General features: G+C 41.5%; 1 protein-coding gene and 1 non-coding gene across 8 annotated transcripts in view; one reads left to right on the forward strand and one right to left on the reverse strand.

The window, feature by feature from the left end:
* Positions 1-14,834, reverse strand: part of bcorl1 (BCL6 corepressor-like 1) — a 29,212-nt gene extending 14,378 nt beyond the window's left edge. For 2 of the 7 annotated variants that reach the window (XR_010096324.1, XM_063494692.1), the window contains exon 1: positions 3,157-3,280. The gene's annotated coding sequence lies outside the window, so the exon portion shown is untranslated. Of the gene's footprint in view, positions 1-3,156; positions 3,281-5,287; positions 5,802-6,145; positions 6,255-6,461; positions 6,579-6,795; positions 6,890-14,729 lie in introns of those variants that run through there. The other 5 variants (XM_063494706.1, XM_063494703.1, XM_063494717.1 and 2 more) reach the window with 5 other exon arrangements.
* A 90-nt stretch (positions 14,835-14,924) lies between these two features.
* On the forward strand, positions 14,925-14,997 carry trnav-uac (transfer RNA valine (anticodon UAC)). The gene has a single exon. It is a non-coding gene; the product is annotated as a tRNA-Val (tRNA).
* Positions 14,998-18,664: the final 3,667 nt, after the last annotated feature.

The following is an 18,664-nucleotide window of genomic DNA, read 5'->3' on the forward strand; positions in this document are numbered from 1 at the left end:
GATCACCTCTTTCATGTTCCATTTCATTTCTGCAAGTTAACCTTAAATATGATGTACTCCTGAAACTTTTTATGTTGGAAATTAAAGGAGATGGCTTTAATCCTTCTGACAACCTCCCTGCCACAGAGCCCATATCATACAAAATATTACATCATACAAAAAAGAAAATTATGAGAAACCATCAAAGTTTTTTGAGCCAAAAAGTTGAATCATGTTCAAATAATTATTACTGTCTTCAGTAACAAAAATGGGCATAACAATTTCTACGTCTACATGTTCACTAGTGGTTCTCGCTCATGCTTGTGACTTTACAAAATCGTCCTGGTTGAACACAGAGGAGGTTTCCCCTTCAGCAGGTGTACACAGTAGGAACAATAATACCGAGCCACATCTCTCAGGTGTTTTCAGTCTCATTGCCACAGATGAATAAAATCAAGCGCCTAGCCATGCAAACTGCCTTTACAAACATTTGTCAAAAAAATAGGTTGTTCTAAAGTGTTCAATTAATTTGAGTGTGGTACTGTAATAGGATGCCATCACCGCAACAAATGTGAAATTTCTTCCCTCCTAGGTAATTCACAGTCAACTGTAAGTGGTATTATTGCAAAGTGCAACTCGGCCACCATGTACAACTACACTATGGGGTCTCCAATATGCAATATGTCATCAACGCTCTACTCACTCAGCAGAGCTCAAAACCTCCTTATCTGACATTAACATCAGCACAAAAACTGTGCCAGAAGCTTCATGGTGCACAGTTTTTTCTATTAATAAGCAAAAATATCTATTACACTTGAGAACATCAAGCGGCAATTAGCAAAAAAAGCGAAAATTAGGCTAACATGTGCTAACTTTAATGCAGCCTGGGCATACAAACGCATTAAGGGAAAATGTGCAAAAAATAAATATCAATGCTAGATTAGATCTGGAATCAGCAGGGTCTCAATATTACAAGATTGGGATTAAAAAAAAAACATGAATGGGATACCACTAGTTTTTACTGCAGGAGCCCAGTGAGAAATGCTTTTAACAGTGACTTCAAATAGAGGCTCTTCCTAAGGCGACCCAGGGCCTGTCCCCAGCAGGCTCATTCAGTAATCCATGAGGCAATCAGCTGTTACTGCTCAAATGATCTTTTGTTAGAGCCGACATCAGTGTGTGTGTTTTGTGTTGATTAAGTCATGCACACCCGCGAGTGACTCGAAACGAGCAAAGGTTTTTGCATGTGCGCATACAGTTAATGATTATGCATAACTGGACCAGTTACTGGCATGCAGCCTTAAATGCTCATCAGCCAGATTTAATGACCAGACAATCCCACTCACTGCTTTTCTATTGAAAACTCGCACAAGACAAGTTAAAACGCACTGATGGCCATACACACGATTAGGAATTATAATTAAAGCGTGAATCAACTTCATATCATATAAATACACAGCTTACACTGGGGACACACGCTGGAACTGACCCTAGTATTTACTGTAGATAGAGGTGAGCGCAGACGAGCGCATCTGCAAGTAAATGAGACGACTACAAAAGGGACTGTGCAACAAGAAAATCTGTGCCAAAGCTTTGGGGGGAATGGAAATGCTTCACCCTTGAATCAGTGAAACATAACGAAGATGATGCACATAATGACTGACAAGCCAATCTCTGCTGGAATCTGCGAGCACGGACTGAAAAAAGGGAAATCCAGCGATGCAGATGCCGCTGTGTGCAGCGACGGTCTGCATACATTACCGTACAACAGTTGCTTACAGCTACTTTGTCTTTGTGCTGCGATCGCGGTCTACTCCGCCACTAAACATTTGAATTCATCCGCTCTGATGTAGGCCAGTAAATATATGCAGCAGTCCGCGCATACGCACACAGACAGCCTCACACACACACAAATACACACACACACCGTGGACAACACAAAGTCGAGCCTGGGAGAAAAGAGAGAAAGAAAGAAAAAGCCTTTGAGGAAAAACAGCCGCGAAGAAGCCAAATTGTTCCGATGTAGCCTACTTCCACCCGGTCAGCTCGCTGCCCAGCCCACGTACACGGCACAAAAGACACACGTTCCCAATGTCACATCTGAAAAGTGCACAATAACAACACATGCCCACTGAAGCGTTAGGGCACCCCGAAAACAACACGTTTACCTCTGTTATAATTATCAGCACGAAAAAACTCTGGAGAGCTCCGGGTCGCTCCCTCCTCTCTCTCTCTCGCTGGAGATGGCGAGCAGTCACCATAATGAGAGAATGGCAACTGGCTCTCAGGTGATCGGTCCATCCGTACACAAACACGGGCGCAAACTGAGCAGACAGGCTGTCTGCGTCTCTGAACCTCGTCTAAATAACCCGGAGAGGGTGGGATGGGAAGGTCCAGAGATGAAAGACAGATGTTTGAGGAAAATATAGCAAAGTGACACGAGAGATTCCGCTCCTGTCGAGTGGCTGCCTGGGCTACGACGTAGGAGCACACAATGTGTCACATCTCCCCCTGATAAGGTAAGTGAACATCAATGCGAAGACGCGGGGAGAACAACCGGAGAGCCAAACAAACTAAACTCCTGACCCGTTTCATCAGCTTACAAAGTAACCCTGCCGGTAGACGTTTTTACAAACAAATAATCTGTTTCTGCCGCTGATAGCACAGAAAACTGGAGGCGCAGACTTACTGGCAGATAAGTGTGTGTGGGGGGGAAAGAAAAGTAACCAGCAGGAGAACGACCATAGGGGTGGGTGACACAACTTATTGTGCGGCTGGAGTGGCCATGAAAAGGGGGCAAACAATATATTTAACTCCGCTGACCACCACTACCACCACCACCTCCAGCAACGTTAGGTTTTCAGCTTCCCTGCGCAGCAGATTCTCCGCGAAGCCCTCGCAGCTCTCCCGGCGGTTTGCATGTTGAGGCAAGCTACTGTTATTTATCCCCGACCTAATGCGAAGTGCTCCCGTCCCTCTTATCGGCCCTTTGGCGGACCGACTGAGCCACTTCGGCGTGGAAAGGCATTCACCAGAGCCCCCGACCCACCGAGCCTCTCCTCTGCTCTCCTCTCCGGCCCCTTTCGGACTCTCTCTTTCTACGCAAAATACTGAATAGTCCCCAGACAATCAGCTGTGGGGATACAAAGATTTCTAATGACACAAACAGTTACGAACCTGCTCGTCCAGATGGCATGTGAACCACCGTGCAGGCACGACTGTGATACGGCCGTGTCCAGCCTTTCGCCTCTACAGTCCGCGGCTGCTCACTGATCTCGACGGTTTTCGGTCCTAAAAGTCCGAGGGGCGGGGGGAGGGAGGAGGGGAGGGTAGGAGAGGGGGGGGGGGGGTCGCCAAGACGGTCCGTTCCGTATCTCTAGTCTCCAGTCTGGTGTGAGAGAGAGCGAGAGAGGGGGGTGGGGGGAGCAGAAGGGTGCACGGTGACAGCATGGGAGATGTAGTGCTCGGCTATCCACGCCCAGGATTAAACGCTGGAGAGGCAGGGAGCGGTGAGGACTGCAGGTACCGGCATGCAACGCGAGCTCCAGCCGCTCAAGGGGAATGGGGGGGATCGCGACCAAAAGAGTGTAACGGTGCGCTAAACTGAAAAGGCTTATCGGGGTAACGAAGTAATAAACCTCGTTTAAAAAACAAAAACATTTTTTTAAACCCACAACAACAACAAATTTAGCCCCGAGTATCGCTGGATGTCCGTGCGCGCCTGAGTGTCAGCCGGGTCAATTAACAGTCAGCTGTGGGTGATGGTTTCTAAACGGCCACAATATGAATTAAAAAAAAAAAGAGTGGGAGAGGTTTGGGTCCGTTGCAGGGGAATTAACGCGAGGAAGAAAGACTCCGGGGTGTTGGAGGCTCTCCAGTTACATGCTGTAGGCTGCAGACTGGCGGACTATAGCTGGGAGAAGATGTGGAGGGGAAAGGCTTACTTTTTTCCTTCTTTTTTTTTTTTTTTACTGAATTCTTTTGAAATAGATACGCATGAAACCTATGATCCTCACAGAAATTTTTTGTTATTTGTGACGATACCATGCATCCAACCTTACCAGTCGAATGAGGTTAAGCTTCCAGCACTGACCTCTGTCAGCTCAGCTCAAACCCAACTTTTGCTTGCAAGCTCTTTTGGAAATTTTACACCTGTGTTTTCATCGTGTTTAATCTAACTGATTTCACATTCCTTTACAAAACCAAAAGTGATGTTATTAAAGTGCTGAGTTAGAATTATTCACAGATTCAACAATTTGCTCGCAGATGCTTGCTCTCTTTCATAGAAAACACCAAGAACACAACTCATCGTTCTTCTTGGCAAATTTACTTCCTTTTTGTCATGCACAGTCACCACATGTATTATGCTGAAAACATCCCAACTGAAGCATGTGATTTTTTTATTATTATTAATATTTTATGTGAGACTTGGAATGAGCCAGTCCAGGCCTCATGCTGTGAAGCAATTCTATAAACACGGCCGCTAATAAACATTTATAATGAATATATGAACAAACAGAGTGCCATTCCCTCAGCGGTGCCTCTTCAGTTCCCTGTCATTCACCTCTTGCAGTGCTGTGTGTCAAAATCACATTTCCTGTTACTATCAGGTCAGCTCAGGTTTTAACTGGATAGAGAGAAGTGGTTTTAAGATAAGTTCAGGGCATAACTACAATATGGATGAGGCTTGGGTTTTGAATGTTAATGTTAGCCCTCAGATTTCTTCTCTGTATAAAAATCCAGACAGCTGACCCAATGCACAAGGACAAGAGCCTGCAACCTACTGACAACAATCCAAACATGCTTAATATAGAAGCCGCACTGTGTTTAACACAACCAAAGAGGGTCGGATACAAAACAAGACACGTTATTGAAAAGGTAATATCATCTACAACCTTCTCTAGAAGGTTGTGTGCCTCATTTGTAATAGAACAAAATCCCCATTCGTTTACAACCATTTGTAGCCTGTTGTGAATTGGAACAAGTTCACACTGAAACATGAGCAGCCTCCTCCTTCTCTGACTGCAGGGAGCTGGATATCTGTCGACCACCAGCTCATGTGTGCAGTTATGAAGTGAATGACAACACATCTGCAGCTTCCATTCAAACAAAGGTAAACAAACAAAAAAAGCCTTAAAGTTTCAACCCAGCCTGTGGAGCAGCAGGTTTACACTTGGTCCTGCCCGATTCTCTCCCCTCAAAAGATAAACAACCACAGGATATTTAGCCCTCTCACTCCATAATCACATTTTGGCTCAGTAGTTAAGCGGTACAGGTTACCCTGCTGTAATTAGGCCACTTGTCTTACCTGAATCCTGAAAGCAGCGCAGGCCTGCTGTTTACAAGGGTATCCGCTCCTTTAGGCCAACAAATTTCCTACTTTTCTCAATACTTGCGATGGTGAGGAAATAACCGTGCACGCATACACACGGGGGGACCCTGACATCGTCGTGCCACTGAAAAAGAGTTTGTTTACTACCATGCACGATCTGTGTCGGATCCTGACCAGCACGGCGGTGCAGGACAAACGATCGCGTCCATCCGCCGAGAGCACCGCGAGCAGAAACTACTTCGCTGCTGCTCTCCTATCGCGGAGTGGATCGGTGTGTGAGAGCCTCTAACATGCCCTTCGCCATTCGCTCAGTAATGGCTGCGTGCAGGCAGCCAAATCGTTGACAGATGGCCAAACGTGAAATTGGGAAACAAGAAAACGCCGATCAGTAAAAAAGAAAGAAGGAAAACGGAGGAGGAACGCCGAAGAGGACCGAGTCGGCGTAAAGCACGAGTATCACAAAGTCGCCAGCTGACACATCGCATTGTGTCTGAGTCGGGGTAACCCGGAGACCTCAACGACCGCGCAAGAGCTATCCCGGTAGTGGCCGGCCGCTCGGCGCTTCACCAATTATAGACGAGTTTGGTTCACGGGCTCCACATCGGACATCTGAGGGCTTCAAAAAAAAAAAAAAAAACTTGTTATACGTGCATTTGTAAATCAGTCGAGCAGGGATGTAGCAGTCCGCACATGCACTATGACAACTGCGATATAGATGAAGGCACGTTGTTTATATCGAAGGCCCGATCTCTTTTTATGAAAGAATACGCCGTCTTCAAAGTGGGCATTCACAGTCATCTATCTGTGAGTCATATTGGAGATTATCGACCCTACCTATTTAGGCCGCCATGCTCTCCAGCAGCGACGAGGATGTCCCGTCTGAGTTGGTGGTTCACCTGGTCAGTGTTGAATGTCGAGGCTGGGAGGATGGAAGAATAACGCGCTTGAGTGAAAATCAAGCGCATTATTCTTCCATCTTGGTCTAAGTAATGAATTATTCCACAGCGAACGAAAGGAGGAAGGCAGCCGATCACAGAAACAGTCAGGGGTGATGTTCTTATTTTCCAGGTTAATGGATGGCCCGATGCGCCGTCCACATCGCCTATAAAATCTGCATGAAATTAAAACATATCTCTTTGCCTTTAGTTACCGTGTCCGCGTTTGGGTAACCGACTGCATCCACTGCCGGCACGCTTGGACTGCACACTCAGATGTCATCTCGACACACAAGTTGGCTTGTCCATAGGCTACATGTGACACGATCCTACATAATGCCGTGGGATAACAGCGAAACATCTCCGCAACTACAGGCTCCGGTAGCGGCTCCCGCAAGACAGCGACAACTAGAAAATGCAGATATCCAGGTCAAAGTTTGGCAGAGTTTTGCTCGCCCTCAATAGCATTGTGCAATGCCCCCTTTAATGCCCCCTGCTCGCCCGTAACGCCTTTGTTATTAGTAATCGCATGGTATTGCACCGTCTTACCTTGCGCTCCGAGCCGTCTACAGCCACAAAGCCTTCACACACAGCGCAACAAGCTATTGTTGTCTCCACGGTGGCTTCGCTGCGGGTCCGGGGATGTGATTTTGAAGTAGAATGAATACAGTATGTAATTTTGGCTTGTCCTCGCGATCTTCCCTTATTGCCAGTTTTCGGTCTGCAGCAGCTGGAGATGAAAATCGCGCACCCTGGGTCCTAGCGCCGGGGTAAAGCCCTACAGGTGAATAACAAACACGCTGGGTACTCGGTGGGCTTGAATCTTTAAATTAACGATCTTCGGCGAGTCAGACATACAGTCCTTATAAAGCAGCTTCTCACAGCAGATTTAGATGTTCTGCTTAGAGGTCACTTAAAAAAAGAAAAGAAAAAGGTGTGATCTAAATTTTGATTAAGCGTGTCTTCAAGTCCAATTAAGCTGCCCACGCATTACTTTAACATTGTAATGATGGTTTAGCGTCAGACCCGTGCAGCCCAATTAATCACGGCACGCTGCAGTCTCCTACGAGGCCATCCAGCTCACTGCAGATGTGCAAAAAGAAGTAAAAAGCCAAAAATCACAGTGACCAGTTTTCACTGTAAAGGTTCATTCATTGTTAAAACGTAGCCACTTACATGAAGTGTAAATACAAATGTGACAGGATTGTGACACACATTTTCTTTGCCACTGCTGCACAGTTTACCCAATAACTTTTCACATGTTTAGCAGTGGGGACAAAAAGGTTAGAAACTACCTTTACTGGTGGACTTTATATTTGCTGATATTAGCTCACAGCAGATATACCGCAGCTGCAATTTCAGATGCTAAATACTGAATACTGTTTATGTGGTGTCACTGTTTCATGGTTTGTCCATCATTTGATCTCCTTAAAACATCCTACACTGCTCAGGCTGTAGCTTTACCATTCTGTGTGGTGCTGTAAAATAAAGGTATTGAGTAATACCTTTTCTAGAGCAGGTGTTAATATGAATCTGCTAAGGCAGGAAGCTTTGGACATGAGTTAGACAGCCTATATATATTTCCTGTGTGAATGAAATATCGTAGTTCAGATGCAGTCTTTAAACAACAGCACTTGAGGGCAGTGAGTGTTATGATGAATCTGCAAACTGACAGAGCATAATATTAAAAAGGTTAAGGGTATACCATATTATTCTAACTGTAACTGTTTAACTCCACACTGGGTGGCATTTGTTGCATGCCACACCTCCCTCTCTCTGCCAGTTCACTGTCTCTGGATTGTGAACAGATGAAGTAACAAAACCCCCCCCAAAAAAGAACCAAAATATGCACAAGCAACATGGAGGGCCTGTGCCCTAAATGTCACACACACAGGCTAATAAAGGGTCTGACATCATCTGTAGATATGATGGCCAAAAGTTTTGCTTTACAAACCAAACCTGTGGATAAATATATTGTTGATTTACTAATGACTCACTTTAAAAGTCTTGAAAGAAGCTCACAGAGGCTAATAAAAACAGAAATAGCTTGTTCTCTTGGCAACATGACAGACAAGACAGAGTAAATATTACAACAGCACAAATATAGATGTTAGAAAAATAAAGTTTAAAAAGCAAGTCTAAGCACTAGTGATAGAGATTCACATAACACAATGTCTATTTTATTTCAGTTAACAAATTCATTTTAGTTAAATTCATTTAAAGCATTTTACTGCATCGCTATGCCTGGACCTCTCAATGGGCCAGAAAGGTCGGGACATCCAGACAACTTATTAGAGGCTGTAAAAGTAGCTTAAATCAGTGAACAAATCATGACTGCTGTTAAAGTAGTCATGTATTTTCCAGGATACAAACCTTCAACGGATCAAAACTTAACCAGTAGGATAAGCGCTACAAGCGAACACAAGCGAAAATGGATGGATTGAATGTGTGTTAGTGAAAGTTTATGATATAGGGCCGTGGTCTATTTGCCAAATGAGGCTTGTCTGCAGATTTAAGCAGGAGACATACTTCTTTTTCTTGAAGAGAGGAACTGGGGAGCAGCACCTGAGATCTTTCATAAAGGATCTGACCGAGCAAAACTGTCAGAGATGCTATAAAAGCCTCATCAGACAACTGCTACACACACTGCACAGTAGGACAGCTGTCTGTGCCAGTAATGGCCACTGCTTCCACTGAATTCATGTTCACACAATTATCTATTTAGGGGACTGACTGCAGGTTAACCTGAGCTGGTTATTTTTTAGACACCATCATATCGGTTAAACTGTAAGCCCAAATACAAAATGACATACATGCTTACTGCGCATGAAAGCTTTACGATTTCACAGTTTAGATTTTATCTGCCCAGATTTTGAGATATCTGACTGATAATGGACAGTCTGGATGATCTAAAGACCTTGCTGTGAGCAGTTGTCACTGAAAATACACAACTTCACACTGATGGACAGAGTCTATGGAAACTGCTGACAGTGACATCTAAGAATTATCCGAGTAAGTGGGACACTGCAGCTGATTTTTAAAAACACATTTTATATTAATATGCATCATTTTGGGATGGGAGACCTACAATTTAACAAGAAACACTAGCACAACATCCGCAACCCACAACACTAGGGCTAAATGAAATGTTTTTGAGCAATTCTGACAACCCGACACTTTATGCCAGATGTTCATGTGGCATGTGATCAATTTAAGGTGTTTCATGGGGAGAAAAGACAAATAGACAGACAAGAACATAAAAGGAAGATGATTCAGAATGAGAAAACCGTAGATGCCGCTTATAGATATGGCACAAACTTTCGACTGAGACATAGACGGCTCTGCAGGTCACACTCTCCAGTCACTGGAATCATGCATAAGTCCGAGAAGATGACCATCAAAATGGCCACAGGCATTAATGTAAATGACATTCCTTGTAAAACTGGGAACACGCTGCAGAGATTAAAGTCCAATTGAAACAGCAATTTAGTTCCAGTGACTGATTTTCAAGATGGTACAACATCTGCAGTGGTCTGCACCAAATCAGGCCGTCTACTCTTGATGGTGGGTACACATTATTGTGTAGAAGAAGATTAGGAGTAAATTCTTTCACCCATTTGAAGCTTACATTTTTCCAATCAGTTATGACTGACTCAAAGCATCATAAACTTTTTATACAAGACAGCTGTCACTCTGTTAACAGACCGGTCTGCAGTGTAGCACTACACGCTTCACTGTAAATCACACAAGTGCACTGCATCAAATAATTATCAGTTTCAGTTTCACCTCTATGTGTCCACATTCTCTCTGTTTATCACAAGTGCATTTGTGATTTCAGTTTTTTATGGCCAGCCTCTTTCTGTTGTTAGAAAACTGAACACCCTCCTTCCCACGTCATCATAAAGGAAGAGCTTCATCCACACATCCATGCATTTTCCTAACTATTTATCCAATTCAGGGTCACTGGGAAGCTGTAGCCTATACCAGCTGTCACTGGGAGAGAGGTGAGGTATACCAAGGTCACATCACCAGTCTATCATTGGGCTAACATAGAGACAGATAATCATTCATGCTCACATTCCCACCTACAATAATCACCAAGTATGTGGACTTTGAGAGGAAGCCGGAGTCCATAACAGAACCCACACAGATAGAGGGAGAAGATACTCTCCCCAGAAAGGAAGGCTCTATATAGCTGCCAGATTCAAACCTAGGACCTTGTTGCTGTAAGGGGGGAGAGAGAATAGTTTCATTGCCATGCTGTCTTCAATACAAATATATCCAAAATGCATTGTTTTCAGTCCTGTGTTAAGGGCATGCTTTGGAATATTTGACCACAAGTGACACTATGGAGCAATATGCTGATAAATGTAAGATACGTACAAGACACCCTGTGCCCTGTGGAGATTTCTTGTAAACAAACAAAATATATATTTTTTTACATTTAACATTAACACTAAGCCAATTTTAAAGTATTTCAAATCGAGCACTGTTTTGATCCATATCTGCTCACTGGCAAACATATTCCAATCTTTTGTTTATTTCAGGACTCAGATTGCTCTCTCGCTTTGTACTAAGGCCCCTGGTTTGAACCTTATGGTCGGCTGCGGCCTTTGTGTGGGAAGTTTGCGTGCTTTCTCCGTGGCTATGTGGGTTTCCCCTGGTTTCCACTCACTGTGAAAATGTTTTTACCTGTCTCTGATCTAGCCCAAAGTCAGATAGGATAAGGTCCAGCCAGCCATCCTCGTCCTAAGTGCTTGAGAAAAAAGCTACTGGCGTTCTTTTTATAACGTTCATGAAGACATTCTGATCTGAAAGGCTTCTTTAGTTCTAAAAGGTGATATGAGTCCCAGGTATTTAACCTTAACTGAAGTTGTCACCTTGGAGGTGATACTGACCCACCCAGTCATCCAGTGAGTCTTTAGGGTGACATGAGCCAAGGTGTGAATTCTCTATGAGACAGTGCCACAACCTGCCATTGTGTGAGTCATTAAGGTCACATGGGTCAAGGTGTGAATGGGGGTTGAATTGCCTGGGAAGGGATCGTAAGACTGCATTATAAAAGGGCTGATAGTTTGTGGCATCGGTCAGTTTCAGATGTATGCAGATAGCCCCCTTTACCTCTCACTCCAGCCGTTTGTCTTCTCTGCCCAAAATTTGAACATTTGTATCCTGAAAGGAGCATCCCTAACAGGAGTTTCCTTGACAGAGAGTACTGATGATTTAAACATTCTCTCACTGTGATCACATTACTTGTAAATATATATCTAAAATTACAACACAGACCTTACTTTTAACTTCTGTGTATCTTAATTTATTTATTTTTAGAAAATTTTTCTGGTGCAATCCTCGGCAATAATCCAATTTTTTTTAAAAGTTGCAGTTTATTACAAGTCCAAGAAATGGCATTTGGAACTGCCTAGCATCAATAGTGGACATGTAAGTACATGCAGATATGTCCTCATTTGACAAAAAAATGAGGAAACTTTGTCCCAAACCTTGATCCTGTTTCATTCCACACACTATTAAGGTGACTGACAGCTGGTGAAGTTAAAATTCCATCAACTGAGCAATAAGCCAAAAAAGAAGCAATTTTAAATAATCTTTACAAATGTGCTACAAGGAAAAAAAATGCTTTCAGTATTTCTGTTTGACACTAGAAACACAAAATGTCCTTTAAAATGAACATAGCTCTAAGATAATTAAATCTGATCTATAAATGGAAATTAATATAAGACCTTAATTTCAAAATTGTACATAGGTGAGATAAGCCAATTCCTATCTACAGAGTACATAGGAAATGGCTTAGCTGACCTTTTTTCCCAGCATTTTAAACATCTGTAACTGCTTAAGTAGAGGACATATCCATATAAAATTTTCAGGGATGACTAACACATTTGAGCTCTGTTAAAAACTGAAACCAAATCTCTTTGACAACAATTTCTTCCTATGAATAACTATGAGCATCGATTCCACTAGATACATTATAGCTTCAATAACAAAACTGCATCAATTGAATGCTCATGGTCCAGAGTAACAGAGCCCAGCAATGGTGCCCTGGATGTTTTATCACTTGAGAAAACTTTGAAAAGTGCATCATATAATGTGGGATAAATGGCTATAACAACTCACAGCATATAAAAAGTCTAGTTCATATGCATAATTTTTTAACAGTCATGAATTTGGAGCCTTTAGTGTATTTCTACGGTCTTTGACCCAGAAAGTATGCATATTATGAAGGTAAAAATTTGGATTAATTCAGTAAATTAAATCATTCCGAAGCACGGTACTGTGAAAGAATGTTTGTGGGGTCTAAACACTGAGTAAAGCTGTTTTAATGCATCCATTTTACTCGCTGATGAAATCTAGCATCCCTGTTGCCCCATTTAGAGTCAACACACTTTTTGGATTCCTCCATCAGCTGATGAGGAGGTCATCCAAATGACTGAAGATGTAGTGAATGGCTACGGATAATTAATGGATCCTCACCACCTTCTGCAGCACTTGTTGGACACACAGCTGAACACTTTCTCTGTTGCAGCTCTGCTGCCACAAGGACACGTACAAAAAGTCTTCACCAAATCATCAGATTTAAGGCACTTATTATATTATATTTACATTTATTGAGCTCTTAACTTTTTGTTTTTTCTATTTAAAACTTTTCAAGCTATTTTGTTTTGTGATACTGTACATATGTTACTGAGCTAAGTTGCTTTTCATGTTTTAGCTGCTTTAATATAGTGATTTCTCATTTGGGGGATAAAGAATTTTTTTTTAATCTTACACACATTAAAGTTACTTTTGTAAAAAAAAAAGAAGCCCTGCTCATTCTAAAGAGGTCAGGTAGGAAATTTTGTAGAAAATGAATATTTATAAGACTGAAATTGCTTGAAAATGACTATTTAAAAACTGTTAAATAGTCTAGGCTACAAGGTGTTTAGATGAATAACTCTATTTACTTTACAAGAGAGTTTAAACAGAAAAAAACAATTTTTATTAAAAAGTTATTTTATGAAAGGTAATTCAGCTATCTTATTTGAGTTTTGTGTCATATTTTAAGTTTCAGTCAGACAAAGATAATACACTGGGATTCAGGGAACTGGTCAGAAAATGTAAGCAATTTAAGCTTTTCAGTTTTTTAAAACAAAATAATTTAAAATATCTCCTTAGCAATTTAACTTTTAACTTCCAAGTTTACTTTGTGATACTGTATGGCCTGTCTATCATCATACACAGATACCATTCGGTCAAATGCAGTCTGTGGCACAGATCTAGCATGTCTTGCATTTTGATCCTGCCCACATATGAATCTATATGATTAATTCTGGCCCACTGTGTTGGATCAGTGAGAATACAAGATCCGGCTGGCTCTCAAGGTGTGCTATTGTACCCCACATGATAAACAGACGCAGCTGTCATCCCCACCTTGTTCAGCCAGCCTGACTCCCCTTCCCTCATTGGCACTGAAGAAAGCTGGAGTCAAAACGGCTAAAAATGGAAGAATGAGATGCTGAGGCGATTTCAAGAGGCCAGCGAAAGGAAAACCTCTGGAACAAATAACTTATAGTGTGCATGGTTGAAGATCATGTCATTGCAAAGAACATAAATATGAATACATATTTCAGACCCCACAGGAACATAAAAAAAACAGGAGGGACCGGCCATTTGAACAGAAGCCTGATTGAGGAGCCTCACCAATCAGCAGCAAACACACTTATCACAATTTAGCAAGAGGATGAGAGCGCTTAGGAATTTATATTTGAACCCTCTGATGGGCACCTCTGGAGCCCTCGAGATGAATAATGCACAACAGATACAACAGATACAGATAAGCAGGACAGCGTTAAGAAAGGTAGACTGCTTCTGCTGCAGGACATGTTTAAATACCCTGCTTGTTGCTGTTCTCTGCCGCGTTATTCGGCTTGTCTAAATGTCACATACAGCCGGTGATGTGTAATGTTTAAACCTGCTAAGTAGTGTAAATGTTACAGCATTATGTGTGTGTTTTTAACACATGGCCAAGGTAAATAATAACTTTCAGTGTGTCTGGCTATCAGTTAGTCTTTGATCCAACATCGTGCCTGCTTCGTCTTTTCATAATACACTGAAGTACAGTTACAGTGTTCAGCTATGTGGCAAAAGAGGTTTTCAGGACTGGAATCACATGTTTGAGCAACAAACACACTTGAGCCATGCTAGCCGGATAAGCCAAGAGAGCTTCCTAAGCTAGAAACGCTAATCCTGACTTGGTATGTTGTTAGTTCATGCAGTCGGAAGGCTGGACACACGGACAAATGGAGGCGACTCGCCCCGCTCGATTATTTTCAGCTCACAAGTAGCAGCTCGGTGCTAGCTACCATAACGTGTGATCGGTCAAACAAGCAAAAAGAAAAGGGGGGCTCCACTCGCGCTGGAACTAAAAACAGCAGCAGCTAGGTTAGATTAGGACATAGTTAGGTTAGTATCCGAGCGAGATGACTTACTGGGAGAGACTGACACTCATCGTCACTTTGTCTAAAAAGCAGAGAAGCACAGGGAGCTGCTTGAAAGAGCAGCGAATACCAGCGGACTCTCGGAGCGGCTTTCCTTCATCATATCGGAAAAACAAGCAATTATTAGCCACGTTAGATGTATGGTGTATTCTTTATTATACTACACTTCATAAAGACCAGTCAGCTGGTTCCATAGTGTAGCGGTTATCACGTCTGCTTTACACGCAGAAGGTCCTGGGTTCGAGCCCCAGTGGAACCAGGAATAATTTTCTGTTTCGAAACTGCTGCATTAGATTACTATGCTGATAAATTATGAAAATGAAACTAATGCACACTTAGTCTATACTTCTAAAACTTTACAAATATACAACGTTCAGGCTGGACTCCACTTAAAAATACATAGCGATATTCTCTGAATCAAAAAAGCATATATGAAGCAAGGGTAACGGGACAACCTGTCTAAAGAGTAACAGGTTGTCCTGTTACTCAACCTGTCTAAAGAGTAACAGGTTGTCCTGTTACTCTTTGAAAATAGGTAGGTCTTCTATACGTCTGTCTTTCCAACCTATTTTCAAATACGTTTGGATCTCTTTGACATCGCTTTTATTCTGTTTTCCCGCTTGATTTATGCAAGCTTAAATACATTTTTGTTAAAAACATCCAGAAAAAAGCAAATACTTTGTTAAGTAAGACCACACAGACTGCCTTAACAACCGATTGTAGCTACATGTGTGGAAACCTTCAGAAAGGCCCATTTTGAGCAAGGAAAGGCCCTGTTATAATGTCATGCATCACTATTTCTTTCAGTAAGGAAAACATCCAGAGACTCTAAGTGCATTAGATACAGCACTGTGGAAAACCCTTGAGTCACCCCTTAAAAAACAATTTGGCCTCTTGGAATCAATTCTAAGTATCTAAATGTGTCTTCAAAAATATGTGAACAGCAAAAATAGGTAGATTCATCCCGGGGAAAATTTAAAAAGCTATTCTATGAACATGGTACACATTACATAAAATTGATTAAATGTTTAAGTATGGAAAAACAGGTTCATATATATATGTATATATATATATATGGCTGGTGAACCAAATTTTTGTTTAAAATCTGCTAATTATTTGAAAATAATAAGAAGGTATAGCCCAAACAATTAGTCATACCACACTGACTGTATACATGAACAAGGGTTACAGAGAAATCAACAAATGCTTGGAGCTCTTTTTAATCTCCATGTGATGTTTCAACATTAACATTAACAATGAATGGAGTGTTTTTGATGTTGTATGTAGTTTGTGAATTTCAAAAGGATATACGCACAAAACAGACTTATAGTTCAGGATAATTAGAGTTCACAGAACAGTGAACAACAATGAAGAGAAATTATGATTGAAAAAAAGAAGAAAAAAGAGGAAGAGCAAGTTACTAATAAGTCGGGCAGATAATCTAAAAATCCATCTTTTCTTCCACTTATCCAATTCAAAATTGCAGGGGAGGGGCCTCGAGCCTTTCCCAGCTGATATAGGGCAACAGGCTGGTACACCCTGGACTGATCGCCAGTCTTTTGCACAATTAAATATCATATTAGATAACTAAATACTGCTAGTCTAGCCATAACTGTGGGGGAGAGATGTGAATTATTCAACTTCTGCTAGCGTCTCATTGTTTCTTTTGTTTACTTTCACGTTTAAGATTAGCAAACTTAATCAGCAGAGCAGCCTAATGTGTCCAGCTCTGTTGGCCGTGACATGACCGAGTTGAGTGTGTAAGTTTCTTGTTGGTGTGAGATTATTTACACTATAATGGTGAAAAATACTGGTTTGAAAGGCTGCCTGTTAATTTTCTTCCTAGGGCCCAAACAGGCCCTACAGAAATATGATTCTGCAGTGTCTGGATGAATAAGTGATGGGCAAGAGGAGGCTACACACCACTAGTGGATGGTTTTGTGGTGTGGTCTAAGAAGAATCATGTTTCTAAATGTAAATAAAAGCAGAAAGGTGGGGATCAACTTCAGAAGGAAGAGGACGACTACATGGCCCGTGTCTATCCTGGGGTAAGATGTTGGCGTGGTGGAGGACTACAAGTAACATATCGACAACAGGCTGAACTAGAAGACCAATACAGAGGCTGTATACAAGAAGAGAGTGAGCAGGCACTGGCTGCAAGGTGTACACTTCTAAAACTGAGGTGGACAGGAGGTCAATTAACAAACTGCTATCTATCTGGGATAATTCTAACCACCCTCTACAAGACTTACTAGAGAACCTTCTCTACCAGACCGATTCAGCTCTGCTGCCACAAGGACAGAAACGGGAAACCCTTCATACCTCAGGCAATAACTACAGTACAGTACAGTAAAGCAGAAAATAATCTGAATGTTCTGTATGCTCATTTAGACATTTTATTTAAATCCTATGCGCTAACAAAACTTTATTTACTGAATTTTAGAATTTTTGTTTTGCTTTGTTGATTCTGAAATGCTTAATTATTATAATTTTTAATGCTATTATCATTGTTGCTGTTTTTATTATTTAAGTGGTATAACAAAAGAATTTCCCACACCTGAGATAAATATAGTATATTTTATCTTATTGTTATCTTTTAACAGCATTAATTTAGTAATTAGTATTGTGATTCTGCAAACACATACCTACAAAAACTCTCATTAACTCCCATTTCTCAAGACCATATTTTCAGTGTCCTAAACTGAATCAATCATCCTTTTGGCAAAACAAGTTTCACCTAGTTAGACACAATTTGCAGATCCTATTTAACTGTATTTCAAAATTATAAACATGCAATCACTCCCTAAACACATTTTTGCACAGTGATTCGCATGTGATGCATAACTTCTAATAACACGAGGCAGAAGTTGATATCAATACAGCACATTTATCAAACACAATGCAAAATTTTTAGTGAGGTAATTAAACCGCAACAAGACAGTTTAGAAGACACAGAAAGCAAGCGAGAGCTGAAGGTTGATACCAATAACTGGTGAAAGCAGTGACGTAAAGGAGGAAGAAGTAGGACGATGCGGAAGAACAATATCAAAAATTGTAATTTAAGTAGAACTGTGAGACCATGGTTTGACATTAAATGACAGCCCATATGAAAAGAAACTTCTAGACTTCATTAAACTTCCACTTACATCATTAGGTACAACGTTTCAGCTGTTCGTTAACACAAATATTTAACTGGCAAATCATATGACACCGACTCATTGCAAATCAAAACAACCTGCTGAAGTTCAAACAAAGCATCAGAATGGGGAAGTAAAGTGATTTAAGTGACTCTGATTGTAACTCTGACACTCTGGTTGTTGGTGCCAGACAGGCTTTTCCTTCAGAAACTGCTAATCCACTGGGATTTTTCCACAGAATATATCTCCAGAGTTTACAGAGAATGATCCAATAGAGAGGAAATACCCAGTGAGTGGCAGTTCTCTAAGTGATGTTGATGCCAAACGTCACAGGAGAATGGCCCGGCTGCATTAGGCTGATAGGAAGGCAACAGCAACTCAAATAACCACTCATTACAATCAAGGTATGCAGAAGAGCATCTATGAATGTTTTTCCATATTTCCCACACTTACAGGTTTTAAATCATCAAACAAATTTTAAAATTAGACAAAGATAACCTGAGTAAATACAGATATTTAATGATGATTTCATGTATTTAAAAAAAAGCTATCCAAACCTAAGTGGCCCTACGTGAAAAGTAATTGCTTCTTAAACCACTTGATAGCAACAACTGCAATCAAGCATTTGCAATAACTGGCAATGAGTCTTTTACATCGCTGTGGAGGAATTTTGGCCCTATCTTATTCAGTGACAGTGGAGTTTTGAGCATTACTGGGCTGTTCACAGTCATGTCAAAGCATCTCAATGTGACTGGATAGCCAGACCTTGATGAGGTGACTTCAAAATCT

The sequence above is a fragment of the Pelmatolapia mariae genome, linkage group LG2 (genome assembly GCF_036321145.2).
Source record: "Pelmatolapia mariae isolate MD_Pm_ZW linkage group LG2, Pm_UMD_F_2, whole genome shotgun sequence".
NCBI lineage: Eukaryota > Metazoa > Chordata > Actinopteri > Cichliformes > Cichlidae > Pelmatolapia > Pelmatolapia mariae.